We start from the raw sequence: 18,989 nt of genomic DNA on the forward strand, positions 1-18,989 counted from the left end.
CTGACCCTCCTGGGTTTAATAACCCACCCTGTTTTCTCCACTCTCCATTTTACATTTCTCTCAACATTAATCATTTTAGTATGTTTTTTTTTTTTTTTTGAGCGCGTTGGTTTAAGGCGCAAACAAACACGGCTGCGTTAAGGAGGACTTTGATAACTTAGTCGTTCTTCCCATGAAGTCTCATTTGGTTTGGTGATCTCCGGGTTCATTCTTGTTTACTTCTCAGACTGTCATAACACCGCTGCTCTTATGCTCGTTGTTTTTCTAACTCATGTTTCACTGCCTGTCCCTTATCTGGGATTCATGCGTCACGTCCCTGTTGCCTCTAATCCAAATCCTCTGCCCTTTTGTCAAAGGTATTATTTCATATTCTTTAAGACCTCAGCTAAATAAATGATACTCCATTTTAGGAGGGAAGAAAATGACGTGTGTGATGGTGTAACAGCTGCGCCCTGATCAATAACATATCAAAGAGTCAACAGGAAAAATGATCTCATTTAGTTTCCTCTCAATATAATATATTGTAGAACTAGCATAGAGCTATCAGAAAATGACTGAGAGAATGAGTGTTTAGGCAAAGATCACTTTTTGCTATGAATAATGAGACAAGATTTTAGGAACACCGAGACCATGAAAGATCAGCAGATCATTTTTGAGGGGACCTCATATTTTGAAGATGTTTACAACTTTTCCTGCACTTTTCATACACTTTTTTTGTTTGTTTATTTTCTACATTCTCATCTGACAAATTATAAATATCTATTTTTTCAAATCTTTTTTGTATCTAAAAAATGATCGGTAACTAATTTTGGAAGACCTGCTATGTTGAACTCTAAATTACACAATGCAAACTGAGCTTCAAGTCATTGAGATTTAACAAATTCAAAATGAAATACGATTTTGCCGCTACCACGGCTGAAAAAAACAACTGACAATACACGTGTTCAATTAATATTCAATTAATAAACCACATTACATTACTGTTTCTCTCTGTCACATTGTGGGATTGGAGAAATGATCATGGTTTATTAAGATGGCAAAATGATTTCTCCCCTTTGCCCACTGCCATCAACTCCATTTCACTGTTGTATTCCATAACTACTTGACACTGTGTTCATGTTACCCTGTTCCAAAGTCAACGGCCAAACAATCTGCCAACTCATTTTACAAGTGGAGCCCTGCAGAACACCTGTGCTCCACTTAATGGTAACGTATTCTCTGGAGGTACGTTTTATTTAGGAAAATCACTTTCTATCTCAGACCATACACATAAAAAACTTTCTTCTAAAGCAAAAAAAAGAGATAAAATTGTTGCAAGAATATTGGCAGAGTATTACTCCCTAAGGCATTACATTTATTCACAATATAATTCTCATATGAGTTTTAAATTTAAATTGTGTAACTTTGAATGGGGACCCTCTGGACCTTGTATGCCTTTATTTGCCTTTACATGCTCTCCTATTTAATAGACTGTGGATATTTCTAAACTATCTGCTTTCTGATCTTCCGATGTGTGGACATTTATTGGTTCCTTCTGGGTCTCTATGCAGATTATGGGATGGCTTTAGGAGCTGCTTTGGTTATCTGTCCCTAAGGTCCATCTGAATTAATGCTGGCGTAAATCTTCCAATGTTCTCTTCCCCTGAACGGGAGCCCGGACAAAATCCTTTTTTTTCTTCCTTTTTTCCTTTCCCTTGATTTTACAGGACGTTCTGGTTTAACAGCAATATTGTTTCTGACTGGCGTGTTATGGAATCACTTCATTGGGGCCACATTTTTATTTTCAAACATTTATCTTTGATTTCATACTTAACATTTACAGCTTTCTTCTCTGACATATTTATGAACAATACTGTATATTATAAACATAACATATCATAGCAACAACAAAATTGTTCAAAGTACATTTGATATATTATGTGTCGATAGAAACTACGTAACAACCTACATTTTTATTTTGAAATATTTAGATTTCATGTCCTCCTTTACACATTGTAAGATCTTTTCAAGTATTTATGAATAATACTGTACATTTTTTATATGAAATTTATTTAATTATATCAAGAATATTTTATGTTTATAGCTAGGCACATTCCCGAGTACACTTACTACAGTTTTGAGATATTACGGATATATTTGTGTGACATTTCTTTTTCAATGATAAGGAAGATTACACTTGATAGTCATCTTTACTCATAGCTTTAGAAAATAGAAATTCAACTTTGAATGAATAAACATGCATTTGTTACCCTCAAATAAATAATAAAACACACTAAAAAGACAAGTTAGCTGTGGGTTACTAGTGTTCTGTTCTGTATTACATTTAATAAATAGCCATATTTAATTATGTTGTGCTTTTCTAGAGCCATTTGATAAAACAAGGGATACAATTGAATGAAGAGTTTCATGTATTTAGATTCATTCTTAATAACAATAAAATAAATGCAAAAACATTTTAAACATGTAGTTCGCAGTACTGTGCGGTGCCGTAGTTGTGAACTAGGTGTCATTTAGTTAGTAGTTGAACTATACATTTTTGGTAGCTTTCTATTTGCATAGTCAGAATTTACAGCCCTACAAGAAAATGTATTTTAGTTTTTTTGGTATCTCTGCTATAAACAAGCCCTGCCGTCATTTTTCAATTAAGCTCTGTGCTCAAATAGCAACAGCGTCATCATCTCCAGCAAGTTAAAGACTTTTTGAGTTTTCAAGTTTTCAAGAAAACATGACCTGTGAACAAATTCAGCAGCATTTAAAAAAGATTTGTACTGACTACTTACTTTTCAAAGTAGTTCTATTTGCCGCTGCGCTGTGTCTGCGACATTATGTGGCACCTGATCATTTAATTATAGTAAGTTTAGAAAACTAAGTCCCGCAGCCAGAGATGTTCCCACCCCGAGTCCGATGACCCCGAACCGGGTCGGCAGTCTACACAATCATCTTACTGGGTGGTTGAAACCTGTCCACAGGCTTTTCACGCAAACCTGTCTCTAAATTCTCTCACATGAAAATGTTTCTGCGTTTAGTGACTAAACCAAATAAAAGATATTCTTACGGATTTCCATGGCGTGGTTTCGGCGACAATGTGCCTTGGCGTTAACATTTCACTTTCAGCGAGTGTTAGTGTGAAGAAAGGGAGCAAAGAGCACAAGTGTCACACAGCGAGGCAACTTTTTACCCTGCATGTTAGAGTTCTCGGTAAATGGCCGCCAGCCAGCAGAACGGAGACAGTCGGTTTGCAGGGGTCTGGGATCAGGTCTGGGATCAGGTCTGGGATCAGGTCTGGGATCAAGTCTGCGATCAGGTCTGGGATTAGGTCTGGGATTAGGGGGCAGCAGGGTCAACGTGGAAGTGGTGACTTTCAGTTCATGCACAAGTAACAGAGTCTGAGCTTTCTGTGCCTTTTTGATGATGACCTCGTGCCCTTGTTAACATTGGGACAAGTCTCTCTCCAGGACTTGGAGTCACAATAACAGTCAGCATAACTTGACCTCTACTCTCTTCACTCGGCTCTTAAATCTCAGATAAGACACTTGGCTAACTTCCCTATATATGTATCACCACAAAAGACGCAGACAGTTTGCTGGATTGGGCTCCTCAGCATATTCAGCATACCACCTCGCCGGCTTTTCCTCAATCTGTATCCGGATGTCTGAGGGGGACAGTTAGAGCAAATCTCTTTGTCAATACCCTCGAGAAAAGTAGAGATCTGTCCTAACAGGCTCTTGGTCCCAGAATAGATGACAACTTTGACACTGATGTATCATGTCTCAGTAGTTCAGACATGGAAGGCGGCCTCCGTGGCTTGATGCGCCGCAGACAGCGAGCCAACGGAGGTACACAAGTAACGCGGGGGGGCGTACGGGCTATTTAAAAACAATCCTATCTGCCGATCCACTGTAGGCAAAGCAAAGGATTCAACCTCATTAAGATAAGAGAGTCCAGTAAAGCAGACCAGTTGTTGTGTGGAGATGCAGTCAGAGGGGCCACAGATGGGCAACGGCCCATTTTCTTTCCTCTGTAAATAGCGGTGTGCCTTTTCAGTGCATCACGTCTCACGGCGAGTACTGAGCATGCTCGTTAGCGTCTCCCCTCCATTCCTCGCCATGATGTCGACATCGCTACCAGTCATGTGTGTATGTCGGGAGTGGGAAAACAATGATAAACATTGACAATAAGCGCAGCTGTGTTCCTGATGTGCCACAGAGCAGAAGTAATGCAGCGAGGCTGCAGAAAGCAGGACTGAAGAAAACACTTGTTCCTGCAAATTGAAAAAAATATATATTATTATTATTATTATTTTCCTGGGTCAGATCACTCATGGCCTCAATATCAGACATGTTTATTCAACATTATTTTCAATGTGTATATTTAGTAATGCTCTTCATATTTATCTCCACTGATTTTTCGCACGACAAATTAAAAGCTTCAAGAAATGCTATATTTCTAAAAAATAGATCCATTAAATGAATAGATCAGTTGTTATAAAATGATGTTCAAAACAAAATTAAAGCAAGACAATAACATTTGATGAAATAAAACGGATAGATTATATTATTTTTTTCTTTTTAAATTATGTTTAAAAGATGGCACACACTGAAAGACATTAACAAACCACACACAATTCATGAGGTACAATATGTCTCATATATGCCTTCTGTAAGATTAGTTCCAATTAAACTTTTAATCCAATAAATCCATCATAAAAACATAATAAAGAACACCTGCTCCTTAAAAAAAATAGTTGTCTGACAAATTTAATAATTTAAATAGATTAAAGTCTAGTTTTAGCGTAGGCGGGTTGATTAAAGCCACCTAAATGTTTATCAAGACTTGATAAAGTAACGCATGCCTTTCAGTGTAAAATAAAAAATATACGTTATACGCGTACACACACAAAAATACATATGTATATATATATATATATATATATATATATACATGTGTATTTCCCCTTTTTTCTGGTAACTGGTTCAACTAACAGCTACACTTGGACAAATTCGGTACCCTATTTTTGTACTTACAATTACATTTGATAAATGCTTTTCTTCTTTAAAATTCTGTCCAGATTCGCTGTCTTGTGTAACTTGTACTTGTGTTTATCACATGTATCTACTCTAGTAACATTGAAATAACTAAACGGGGACTACAATAGTATTATTAATATGAATGTTAATATTATTAATTAGTCTTTCATCACTGCCTTATGCATGTACAAAACAGTACATTACTACACTGTATCCCTGACATCCACATGTATTTATTATTACCGCAATAAGTTGTTAAACCCTAGACTGATTAAAACTAAACCATTTCATTTGGTGTATTTAATGGAAATCCATAACACCTCTGCAAGTAGTACTTGCTCCACTGTGTTTAAATATTCAACAGAAAGATAAAACAGAAATTTCAGAAGGGCATTGACGGGAAATTAAAAGTTACTGGCAAGGTTAAAAGATAGACCTGGAAGGTATTCATTTAGCGAATAATGACAATGTGCATCCTCATCATATGGTGGTGCATAGCCAGAAAACGCTCTCCATCATCAACGGATAAGATGCTTCAAACTAATAAACAAAATCTCAGGCAGTGTGTAGTCCTGACATGTGTGTAAGCTTTATTATCAGAGAATAAAAAGAAGCTTAGCTGTAAACGCAGACAGCATGAACTCTGATTGACACAGGGTTCACACAGAGGTCTTTGGTTCAAATTAGCTCAACGATTTAGTGACTATTTGTTAAATCACAGAAATGCTCCACTAGGGGGCAACATTTCACCTGGTTTTGGAAAATGCTAATGTTAAGGGCAGAGTAATGAATACAGAGAAAAAAGAGTGAGAGAGATATAACCCCGTGATGAACTGCAAATCTGCTGGGAGCTCAGCGGGGCATTGCTGACTGGTTAAATGCCAACCCTCCACCTGCGACGGGAGAGCGCTCACAATGGTGCATCGAAATGACTGGGATTCTTTGTGCTTGTATTTGTGCTGCCATTCCTCAGTATTTGAGCGTTAGGCAAGTTTTCGGGTGTGGTCACAAGGTTCACTGTACATCCTAAATTTCCCGCTTTGTCCACTTGGCCGTATCGCTACTAATTTCTACAGTTGAAGCCCAGGGAACATTATCCTCCAGACTATTTAAGCCTTTTGCTGCCAGATCATTCCTCTAAAACAATCCCTCAACCCCGTTTTTCTCTCTCCACTTTCCAGACATTTTTTTTTTAGCCCCCCCCCCTTTTTTTGTTGCTCCCTCTCTTATTTTTCTCCATTTATTCAGTTTCTCTAACAAAAGCCAAGTCCGGGAAGCACACGCTCGGACCGCCGCTAATTGGTATCAGATCTGCGGGGTTTGTATCAGCACCACGCTGGCCGAAGCCAAAACTTTGCTCTCATCTGCATCGAGTGTGGGTCGCTGAGAGCCCAGGTATGTTGAGCCGATTGGCCCACCACCAAGTTCTTTCTTCACAGGGTCGTAGACCCGCCATCACGCACGGGGTGCTGCTGGCCCCGACTAGCACGCATGTATGGCAGCTTTCATGTGCGAGCCAAACTCTGATCACAGGACCTCCATATTGACACCCTTCACGGTTTGTTAGCACCTTGACAGTGAGGAAGCGGGACAGCTGAGACGTCTGCGGAGTGACGGAAGTTGTGACCAGCGTGGAGAGAAGGCTGAGGTTAAGAGAAGGAGGGCGGACGCGGGGATTAGAGAATTGGGTCCGCGACCCATATTTTCTTCCTTCACGGGCCCCACGGGAAACTCACGTGCACACTCCAAGAAACAAACTGCTAATATACTCACGTCGGCGAGCGGCGTGGATTCTGTGGGTTTTCGTTAAATAAAGGAAGACTTTTATGATTGGCTGCGCCGCAGAATTGGTTTTGGAAAAGCACCCGAGTTTGTTTCGACTTCATCGGAGGGACATGCTTTGGCAGCACGCGGGGGTTGTGGTGCACTGCAATCCTGGGAAATGGAAGAAAATAAATAAATAATAATCATCAACAAAACATGAAAAAACGGTGGAACGCAAGCACTTGGCAACCTCAGCGTCACGTCTCGTTTTGTCAACCCTTTATTTCGCTGACAGGTCGGGCAAGAACACACTTGTTTATCCGAAGGTGCCCGGGGGGATTGCAGGGGTGACCGGGGATAACGTACTGCCCGGCTATACCTGTGAGGCTTATCACACTAAATCTTTGTACTGAGCGTCCAGAAGAGCCAGGGCCTCAGCTCAAGATTCTTTTGGGGCAATAATAAATTACTGTGCTGGACTATTTGCTCTATGTGATCCATCATCAACAATATATGTGTAAAACAGGGTGAAAAGAGAGGTAAAGTTGTGTCAGAGGTCATCAAAAGTGTTTTCCACTATGGCATTTTATACTGATTTATAAATGTCATGAATAACGTAATATTCGTTGATGAGAGCAGCCTGCATATATTTTTAGTTGGTTGAATGAGTAAAAATTGGAACTTACTAACTTCAGTTAGGAACCCACTATCTCTGATTCATCACTTCTGTGGTAACACCACCTGCTGGTGCTCCCCTGGTGGCTTCCCACTAATCTGGAGACCTTTTCTGTTTCTTACAGGTGTGTCCCGTGTCACCCTCTTGCCGCTTATCTAACGTCTCCCGACACTGTCACACAGGAAACCACCTTGGGGACCAAACGTTGGAGAATGTTAAGCACCATATAATGGGGGAAGACTTAGAAGTGACTTTCAAGTAAACGGGGGAAATTGAATCGGGTTGGGTGAACTGATGGATGCTTAAATATTGCCTATTGCAAGAAAGAAAGGACACCTTTTTCATATTTAATTTCCATCCTCACATTTGGCAAAAAAAACAGCCTATGAAATAGCGAAAGCCAGAGCAGATATCAGGCATAAGGTTATACTTCCAGCAGTGACTGATTGGCCAGCTCTTTGCTGCTGGCCTTTTATTCCAACTCTCCATCAGATAACAGGAACTTTGATTGGAACTACTTCCATGTTGTGTGACAGAAGGTGAGTTAGTAAAAAAGGACTTCAACAATCATGACAAATCAACATTCATGCACTAATTAAAATAAAGGGAGGTCAGAAAGAGTGCTATGGCACTTTACTTTTGAAAGGTCTTTGTGGAAACACAATCCTTCCATTTGTAAGTTGGGAGTCACCTTATCCTCGCTCTGTGCCCCGTGGCAGCCCTCGTGCACTCTGAACGTCTTCCAAGCACAACAATCAGGGACACAGCATGAGCAAAAAACTGATATATTAAATGTAATCTCTGTAATCTTTTTTTCTTTCTTGCCACTCCTTTGCTTACAATTGTAAGTCTCTCCCTCTCCCCTGCTGACACTGGCACATCCAATCAAATTGGATGGATGGGAATGGAATTGCCGTTTTGGAGCCATGTGTCCCTAAATTCATTGAAGATAGAGAACATAGACGGGAGTTCAAAGCGACTCCCTCACCCCCTTTTGCTTCTCGTAATCCCGGCTAGAAACCGAAGGAAGGAAGAAAGGCAAGTGTGTGTCGCCGCGAAGACGTAACAATAACAAAAAGAAGAAGAAAAAAACCCCTGCTTGAAACACCAAAACCCCTTCATAATTGAGGCAACGAAGGGAGGGCCTTTTTGGAACAAGTGACAAGTGGTGTGTGTTTGCATCTGTGTGCACGGACAGCCCACCGCTCATGGGTAACAGATGGCGCCTTATCATTGGCCGGGATCGGCGGCACAGCGCGCATTCCTAGACGTGCTAGTAATGCCTTTTTGTGCTGTTTGACTTTTGCTAACTTCACATCGAATTACACACCAAATTACCATCATTACAATATAAAATTATATTATTGCGCACACTGGGTGGCATTGGTGGAGATAATTATTACCCATTGATTGAAAAAGCTATTATTCCTGTGCCGATGGTGGGTTTCGGGACAGAGGATGTCGTTTGTGTACAGACGGTAAAGCCCTCACAGGCAAATTTGTAATTTGCGATTTTGGGCTATACAAAATAAAATGAATTTAATTAAAACACCTTTTATGTGTCTCCTTTAAGTAACACCTTCTTGCCAGCATACGTTACTAGCAACGTAATCCATTTGTACCTGCAAACCAGTGCCTAAACAAACACACTTTCTCACCTGGCGGTGCTGATAGCTGGCCTTTAGTTGCCACCCTCCCCCTTCACCCTTTTAATAATGCCCTTTTATTCTTGAACACATTATTAAATACTGTCAATCAGGCTAAATACCAGGAATAGTTGGATAAGAGCCTAAACGGAGATAGGGAGGAAAACAAGGGCAGGGGGTGGGGTATGGTACATAGACTACTCTGAGTGATGGATCTTTTTGAGTCCATAAATGCCGGTGTTATGAACAGAGAGAGAAAGGTAAAGGAGGCTGAAGGACGGCTGGAGGGAGGCCAAGTGCATTATGCCTGCGGTGAGGAGTTCATGCCGGAGTGCAGCAGAGGGGCCGGTGTTCTCTCTGGCAGCGCCGCCTGATGGCTGCTCAGCAAGGAAGATGATTGACACCTTGTATAACTGACTGGATGATTGACAAACGCAGCGGGCATGTTAAAGTCGGTGTTGGTGGAATGATAGTGGGGGTGATGATGGCCGCCGCGTTTCTCACTGCAAGGTTTTATTCTTGGACAAATTTCAAACGTGGGCCTTCTGAAGATGTTAGAGAGTACTGCATTTGTTTGAGTGCATTCACAAATGTATTTCTCCATGAGGTTCAGTTTTTCCTATACAACACATCTGGTATTATTTAAGCAACAAAGAATTTTCAGGTAATTTAAAACATCCTCTGGCAGCCATACTGGAGTTCTGCTTGATATATAACTGATATTGAATGCTGGCTGAGGAGAGGAAACGTTTCTGTGGCTTTAATGGAGACTGAGTGTAATATTTTAAGAGTGCTTAAGTGTCCTTGCTCGCTGCAAGTTGTGTGTCTGTAAGCTGAATGTGAAGCTGAAGTCAGTTTTTTTTTAATTTAATAACTTGTTAGTGAACAAAACCTATTAAAATAAATAATTGATGTACACAATGGTGAATAGGACCATTCCTGACATACAAAAATACTGTTGGATTTTTTTAATGATGCCAGCAAAACTTGAATATATGTGTAATGCTAAAATCTGTCAGTGGAGCTTCAACTCAAATAAGGAAAAGATAGTTTCATTGAATTTTGAAAAATTTGATTATGAAGCCATAATATGTGGTAACGAGGCAGTTACAGTTGGGTGGGAGATTTGAAGTGCCAATGAAAAGCCCCTACAGTGAAACGCTACACTAGTAGCTGACAAAATGACTAATGGCACTACCAAAGTGCCCTTGTTTTGATATTTAATAGCCCCATACCCCCCAATGTGAGCAAAAGCACATGACAAGGCTTAACCAGGGTTGTGACAGGCTTAGCTTTCTGGTTACTGTGAGGAGTGACATGCTGATGGGGAAAATGAGTTTTCCAAAGCTTTGCGAGAGTAGCCACGGTTTACCGATGTCACCGGAGCAGGTCTCAGGCACATATGCACACATACAAAGACCCACCAGCATCACCTGCCTGGAGACAGGGTGGATTACGGGGAATTAGGGGGCACCGTGTGATTTAGCACTGAAACTGGGTGTCCTATTGTTGTCGGTGCAGGATCTAAAATTCTGCCAGAACACATTGACACATTCTTACAATAGAAAACACAAAAATGACTGAGGGGTCACCGACACGAACACATGCGTAAGGTAAAGACACAGTTGTGGCTGCATGCATGTGCTGACACATGTACGCAGTGCCTGCTACACACACACACATATATGGGCATGATCCCTACACTGTAAGTGTGTCCCCCTACCCAACAGTAGCAACTGTAACAATGAAAAGGCTTAGCGTTGCAACAGTAGCCCGCCTGTAGATTGACATACGAAACCGCTGTTGGTACAGTGGGACCACTCACAGCCTCGGGGCTCGATCATTTTTCTTTTTTATCCAACACTAACGTGCAGCTGTGCACTGTTATAATTAACAGTGCGGCCTTTACATGAGATGTCAATCTGTTTTCGTGCTTTTAACGGCGTGCATATCCAGCTGATGTGGGCTGTGATGTGGCGTCGTGGACCGAGGATACCATTTGATATGAAGAACCTGTTTGATTCTCGTGCTTCAAGATAAATCTTACAGTTTAACTTGCAACTTAACCCAACATATTTGTCACAGAGATTACTCAGTGCTATGTGGTAAGTAAAGGACTTTCGTTCCATACTTACAGGTTGCCATCTATGGCAATGAGCCCTAAACCCCTTTTCCAAAGATTGTATTTTGCATTAACTTCTGTATATAATATCTCATAACTCTATATCTATAAAGTATATAGAGTTCCATATTTTATTTATTATTATAATAAGTTTGACTCATCTAACAATTACTGGCATTTTTCAATTGCTGATGTGGTTGTATTAGAAATATTAAATCATTAGCGTAGCTTTTTAGGCACCTCTTGCGACATGCACACATCTCACAGTTTTAAAACACACATGTCCTTCGGGTAGGACAGAAGAGACACTATGGCCTCGGCATACTGTGAAGAAGTCAGCTGTAAATGCACCGCTGCTGCGTTTTGAACACACACACACACACACAGCGTGCATGCTGGTACAGAGACAGAAAAACAATGGCAAGACAAACACAATAAATAATGTATTTAAAAGGGCCCAGAACACTTCATTCACACGCAAACATGCACACGTGCACACACACACCTACACACAAACACACTCTCATACAGTACACCGTATCATGCATATCTCTCACACCCTCTGCCAGTTGTCAGTTATTGCCTTTGAGCACGAGGCCTGAGGGACTAGATTAAATCCTTCTGGAGACAGGATGACGGGCACAGAGGCCTCCACACACTGAACACACACTCACAGACACACTCATGGAATGACGCCATCTTATGTTCCAACTATCTCTGCATGATTAAACTCACTGTTCTTTGCCTGGATCTTTTGACAGAACTTTTTATCCTTCAATTAATTACTTCTGACTTTAATATCTCCTTATTACATATGAAATTCTGTTTTTTTTAACACAAACATTTGAACAGCTCCAAAGCCTGTTGAATGTTGAAACTTTTTGCAGACTGTTGCTCAAACCACGTAGGAAATTAAACGACCCGCCAGTAAATATTTTCTTGTGATTGCCTGCAAATAGTGAGAGCCTCGTAAACATTTCATTCCATTTTCCTCTGGGGCAATATAACCAAATGGCTGAATTATTCTTTATCTATGTAATAAAGCAGATCAAAAGTTAGTGTCTCAGTGTTGTATGCTGCTAGTCTTGACAAACGTATTTGATTACCTAATTAATACAATATTGACTATGCAATTTGTGTATTTCTTTCCAACCTCTTAAATTGCAATATACCTTTATGGGCCAATGTGGCAGAAGTATTGCCAGGTGATTTGAGTAGCTGAATACTTGAAATTGCCTTGTTGTGATTTGCGCAGTTCCTCGACTGTCTAATGACAAAGTCTTCGCCGCAGATGAGTTGCAGGCGGATTTTTCCAGGCATCACAAAGCGATAGCAGCTGTAATCAACCTCAGAGTTTCCAAACCTGAATAAATGACAGTTTATTTTACCAGAAGACGGTGATAAGATGGTTACGTTTTCTGCCGCTGCGCTTCCACATTTTTTTGCTCCTTTGTTGGAACTCGAATGGCGACGAGAACCGTCTTCCTGTGAGCGTTCCTAGCAGCTGTAATAATACTTCAGCGACTGAATTAGCAAAGGTTTACGGCCCAGTTCCTGCAGCGAAATGGGGCCAGTTACTGTTACTGCACGGCTGTGTGGGTCAAACCTGACTAAATGAGTACAATGGATGTTTAGAAAGGAACTAAATGCTCACGTAATGGCAAAAGTGACTGTGTGCACATGATATTGGTTGCCATCCTTTGTTTCACTTTAAACAGCTGAAAGGAACTATTCATCCCCACTGCATGGTTGTTGTGGAACCAAGGAAGCCTTTTATTGACAGATGACATCATTATGGCTGCCCCCCCACCCACGCCCGCCCGCCCTCTCTTCACTCAGATGAAAATTATGCTGTGGACTGATTGCAGCAACATCTTAAAATCCTTCACTTTCTCACCCAATAAGCATCAGCTAAACTGCTCCCAGAAGAGACACTCATGTGCTGATACATTTACGGCACTTGTGGTAATAGTTTGAACATTCAGACTCTAGTTTCTGTGGAAAACTTTGGCACTCTTGTGCCCTTGGATTTGGAATCCGTATGTGTGGCTCTGCACTTATAGTGTTTTTTATGTTTTTTGATGAACAGGCAATGCGGGTGCGGTCCAAGCTCAAGGGCATAGCCCATCTATCTGCCATCTGTCAGCGACTTTTCATCCGGCTTTAGTAATTACACAAGCGTAAATAAGGCCAGGAGACAGGAGTTTGACAGCTGTATAAGATCTATGAGATCTGTGTGTGTGTATTTTTGTGTGTCCCTGGTAAGCAAAAAAAACAAAAACATTTTAGGACTTGAAGCTTTTCTCTCAGAATGTGAGCAGGGCTTTTATAGGCCTCCTTGGAAGTAACTAAGGGTCTCTAACTTTGTATTCCTCAACATGTTTACTGGGTGGTGACCTCCGCTGCAGGCTGAGAGTCAGATGGGTGAGACGGATATTGTATCAATGAGTACGACACAGAAGCATTAAGAGACAGGGTTTCACCAAATGAATGTATTTGTGTCTGAACCATCTTCTGGTGGATTCATTTCATGTAACATCACAGGCAATGTCTGCAAAACCCCAAAAGTGTGTGATGGGCTTCAGTGTTGTAAAGCTACATTGGTGCTATACTATTTTAGTTGTTTTTTTCAGAGTCCTCTTGCAAAATAACTTTCCTGGTCAAGATCTCCTTTCATTAAAGCCTGAAATTATGCTGCTTTCCATTCGGTTGACAAGTGGTTATCTCTAAAGAAAATAGGATGTATTTGAAGAAGCATTTTACCGTCTTTGCAATGCAACCAAAGAATGAGCCAGCCATTGAATAAAGAAAAGGGTGGTTTTAAATAGTGGTCTGAATCTGACCAGATAACCTATAGGGGGGGAAAAAACGTGGAAGCAATAACAAAAAGGACTATAAACCAGTTTGGGGAGATCAGGGAAACCGACATTTCACTCTGAGGCTCAGCAGGGTAAAACACCTTAAATCTTCTATCCTGCACTCTCCATTTTAAACTGCAGAAAGATTCTTTATCTTTATGTGTCTGCAGTAGTAAAAGATTAAAGTTGTCTGCATGCAGTGCAGGACAACTCTAGGTGGTCTGGCTTCACAGACCACACAGACATTAAAGAACACACACACTCCTTCCTTGGAGAAAAAAAAAAGTAGGTGCTTTGTTCATTATATTGATTGTTCCACAGCAGTGTGGGTCTTTAAATCTAAAATTAAATCGTCCATGGATCTTTTCACATGAACTGCGTAATGTCTACGGTCTAATCTTTAGTCTAGTGATTCTAATGATGGTCACCGTACTTAACATTTCGCCGTGGGACGATTGAACAAGACTCAAGTGTTCCCTGGGGCCAAGCATAACACCGTGATGCACGCATATCTTTGTGCATCACTTTTTCATTCGTGATGGATGGGCTGCCCGCAGCCGTCTTGATGAATCCATTTTGCACTTCGGGTGGATCCTTCATCTTTAGCTTGTGATGAAACAACCTGAGCCGCTTTGAGAGGCCATAATAAACATGCTGTTTATTGTTTTCACTACCAACACAATGATATCAGTGGGTATTGAATTAATGTGGGTTAGTGATGTAATGGGTATAGTCAGAGCTCAGTTTGCTCCATCTACGGTGAACTTGTGCCTACTTGAACATTTCAAAAAGACATAGTTTTGCATTCAGTCTGAATACACCTGTGAACTGCCAATCCACTGAAATGCTGTATGTTTCACACTCTCATTTCTGTATTCTGCAGAGCTCTCAAACAAGCGCTGACTCAGTCACTGCTCAACTGACATTTGCTCCTGCTTTCTTCTTCTACCTGTCCTTGGGTTCCCCCCCCCCCCACTCTCCCCCTCGTTTCCCTTCTCTCTTGCCCTTGCCCCTCTCCTTACCACTCACTCTTGAATTCTCAAAATATATATTTGCCTCCCTCTCTTAGCTCATCCCACCATCAGCACGCTGTCCTCCTCCTGCATTTATAGACCAGTGAGTGCTGACCGCTGACCCAGCATCTCCAGAACACTCGGCGTTGGAGCTGTGAGAGGCCAAGGACGGCAGGCAGGGGAGACTCTGACGTCTTAACCTCAATTTGTTGGAGGTTTTTCCTGTGACAGCTCTTTGCTGCTGTTGCGTTTTTGTTGCATTGCTTATCTGGGCAATCGGCTAGCTATTGAGCTGCGATGGAGGGTGGACGGGTCACACTCATAAGCTCTGTCTGAATTGCAAATACCTGTGATCACCTCAGTGTAATCATTTTTAAACGGCTTATTGTAACACAGATTTTATGATGTTATAGTATCAGAATGTTGATACGTTTGATTTAGTACACAACAGGTAAACAGTAAATGGAAATGGGGATTTGTATTCCAAATGTACTAGACTGAATCAGCAACTACTAGCACAGGATTTAGTGTAAATATCCATGGTGCCCAAATGTATCGTAGTCGCTCTCGAGCCTCCATCAGCTTGACATTTCAAGTGAAATGTCGTGACAACAAGTCGATAAATAACCGTGACCCACGGCACTTGAATGAATGTTCCCATTAGGACAGATTGCAATCACTTTGGTTAAATTTGATATTACCTGCTATACAGCAGTGCGTTAGCAGTTTTCTATGTACAGACTCACAGAGCCATCAGCACGGCAATCTCCAACCGATATACAACTCTGGAAAAGCTTTGTACGCGCTATAAAAGAGACACAATAATGGCCGCCGCTCCCATTTCTCTGTGGTTTCCTTTGGTCGCTGCACACACATAAACGCACGCACACGCACACAAACACACTTACAGTGATCCTCTAAAGAAAACAAGCCAGCCACGAAGTGCAGCGCGTAAGAAGAGAGCGTCGAGAAATGTGCCGTAACGGCAAACAAAAGAGTAACGATAACAACTGCCGCTGCCCCTGAGAGCCTTGTTTAACATCCCTGAACTATGCATGAGCCCAAAAAAGAACAAGTAAATATTTATTTAAGTTATATTAAAAGATTTAGCAATGAAATGGATGCTGGCGGTTTAAAAATAATCCTCTTGAGCCGAAGAATCAAACAATAACTGAACTTTCAGAAGTTGAACTTTCCTTGAGTATAACAACACACTGATTCTGACTTTCCCGTAGGTATGTAATAGCGTTTGGATGATGCACGCATGCATGCAAAATGATGCACGATTGCTTGTCTTTTTTTTTGGATTTAAAGATCCCAAAAGACAGTATAGTGTATTTTTTTCTTAAAAGTACTTAAAAAAAAAGAAAATTATGTAGAAGTATGAATATATAACTATTTTTACAACACAAATGTTAATGTATTCATCATTTAAGATTTGGATATATTCATTCTCAACCCTGACGGCGGCTTGCAAATGAAAGCCATGAGCTAAGCACAGGTGAAAATGATTATTTGATTATATATTAGTTATTAAACCCCCACCCCACCAACACCACACCTCTGTTTAGGCTTTTATAGAATCTCATGGACTTCAACATCCTGCTGCTGTACTTGCAGAAAATGCTTCTACCGGCCAACTTGGAGTAATGAATTCTGTTAAATCATTCCCTCTGGCTTATAGAGACCACATTAAAAGAGCCCAAATCTGGAAGAAAGTACACAGAAAAGAGGAAAAACAAACCAACACAGAATGATCAGCCCCCTTTTTATGTTTTGGGGAACCAGAGACAGGCTGCCCTTTTTTTCACAGCTCCCTCCTCACTGCAGCAGGCTGACAGAGACATGAAAAGAAGGGAAGGGGACATTTTTGTATTAAGGAGTTAGAGAGGCTCATCGGGACCTTCTGGGTGAGGCATGAGAAAAAGAAGAGAGAGGCGAGAGGAGGGAGAGAAAGGGATGGAGAGGTGTTTTAAGTGGTTTTTAGTAGCTTAGCCGTCCACACGTATCGGGAGGTATGTGTGAGGCAACCTTTACTGTGTGTGTTTACAGATGAGTCTCAGGAGGCAGCGGTTGGAACACTATGCAGACCTGCTATCGTCAGTTTTCTCCCCGCTGCTGCCAGGAAAGTTTAAGCAATAGGCTGTCTCTGTACATTTCCCAGGTTGGATATAAAACATGCAAAATGCGTCACTTTTAATGTTTCTGGACACATGTTTTGGCCGCACTGGCAGGTTGTGTGCGTGCATGAATTAGGATTTTGACTTTCTCACACATTTTTTCAGCAGGCGAGTAACTGGGTGGTCAGTGCCAGAAGCATGTCGGGTGTTGCAAAGTTGAACGTTTTTTTATTTTTGACAAGAAAATGCTGTTTCCATGTTTTTTTTGTCCTCCAGGAGCCAATTCAAAGACACTTTTTTAATCAGATCTCTTTTCTCACAGCTGTTCCAGTGCATGAGTAACTCGTCAGGTATTTCTGAATTTATCGTCAGTCCTCACATGAGCCATGTTCAACAGTTAACAGTGACACTTCAATCTGCTGTAAATAAGGAAACACACTGCTTCTACAGTAGCTGATATGTCTACTAAGATGAGTTGTTAGACTTATATAAAAGGATTTGAGTTATCCAAAGTCAACCCGGGTCGATTTACTGTAATGTTTTCTGCATATAAACATAAACAGGTTAGATGCCAAGTAGTAGTAATATGTCCGGTATTGAACTTCTGAAAGGTGTCTGTTTTTAGTGTTGAAAACTATAAGCCAAAAGTTGGCATTGATACCTTGTGACATCTGTAGTCTTGTTCACTTTTTTTAGTTATTAAATAGCTGCCAAACAGAACAAACTAAGTGCTTCACAAACATTTCATTAGATCGTGATGGCGACCGTGTGGGTGTTTGTGTGTGTGATACCGTGTTCAGGCGGTCCCTCCCCCCTTGGCTTGGCTCCTCTCATCAGCACAGCTTTCTGTCTCCTTCAGTAAACCCTCCAATTTCCCTCCTGTTGTTTTCAAAAGGCTGCTAGAGAAGAGACCTCAGGTAGAAAACCTCACTACTGATTCAACGTGTGGCTTAAAGACGCTTAATCCCACCCTCCTCGTATTCTTTGCTGCTTGTTTCTAATAAAGGTTGGCTGAGACTGAGCTACACTTCATTGATTTTTTCCCCCCACAAGATTTAAATTAGATCCATGTATTAGCTGTAAAATGTAGCTTCTATCACAGTTATATTGGGCCTGGATCCAGGCTTTCTGTATTACTTTAAGACATATGGCAGACCTGTGTGTATTTCACTCCACAGAAAGCCAAGATAACTCCTTCACTTGTTCCAGAGGTTGAGTAATTGAGATTGCAAAGCAGCTGTGAGGAATAGGACACCAAAGACTGTCCCTGTTCTGTTATCGTTCACCTTCGTCTCATCTCAGTGTATCCCCTAAAACAGTTTGGATGTCTTACATCGCTCTTGCTCTTTGTGGTAAACCTACAATCTCTCTCACATGCACAGCCTCTTGTTCAGTCTCGCTCTTTCTCTATCTTACACACAGTACGTGTCCACTGCTTTGGTCCTGTTTAATGTTGCAGTTACACATTTAGCAGAGACTTGAATGGGTTTCAGACACCTTTTATTGTAACGAAGTTGAAGAAGTACAAAGCATTTCATTGTAGTGTTAAATGATCAGGCTGATGATATTCTATATTTTTATGACAGGTCAGAAAGCACCAAGGTGTGAATATTGAATATTACCAAGATTTACCATAATGTATTTAAATTATTTCTGTATTGCAGATTAAATCATGTTAAATAACACAGTAGTTTCTGTAAACACCGATACCTTTACTTCTAAGTTTGCCGTCTCAGTGTTTTAAGGTCATAATTAAATCCCAT

At 41.0% G+C, this 18,989-nt stretch overlaps 1 protein-coding gene across 2 annotated transcripts in view; it reads left to right on the forward strand.

Annotated features, from left to right (window-relative positions):
• Positions 1–15,936, forward strand: part of mfsd8l1 (major facilitator superfamily domain containing 8-like 1) — a 29,573-nt gene extending 13,637 nt beyond the window's left edge. Inside the window, exon 12 of one of the 2 annotated variants that reach the window (XM_078108287.1) lies at positions 15,163–15,936. The gene's annotated coding sequence lies outside the window, so the exon portion shown is untranslated. Of the gene's footprint in view, positions 1–7,591; positions 9,003–15,162 lie in introns of those variants that run through there. The other variant, XM_040184829.2, reaches the window with a different exon arrangement.
• The last annotated feature ends 3,053 nt before the right edge of the window (positions 15,937–18,989 follow it).

The sequence above is a fragment of the Gasterosteus aculeatus genome, chromosome 8 (assembly GCF_964276395.1).
Source record: "Gasterosteus aculeatus chromosome 8, fGasAcu3.hap1.1, whole genome shotgun sequence".
Classification (NCBI taxonomy): domain Eukaryota; kingdom Metazoa; phylum Chordata; class Actinopteri; order Perciformes; family Gasterosteidae; genus Gasterosteus; species Gasterosteus aculeatus.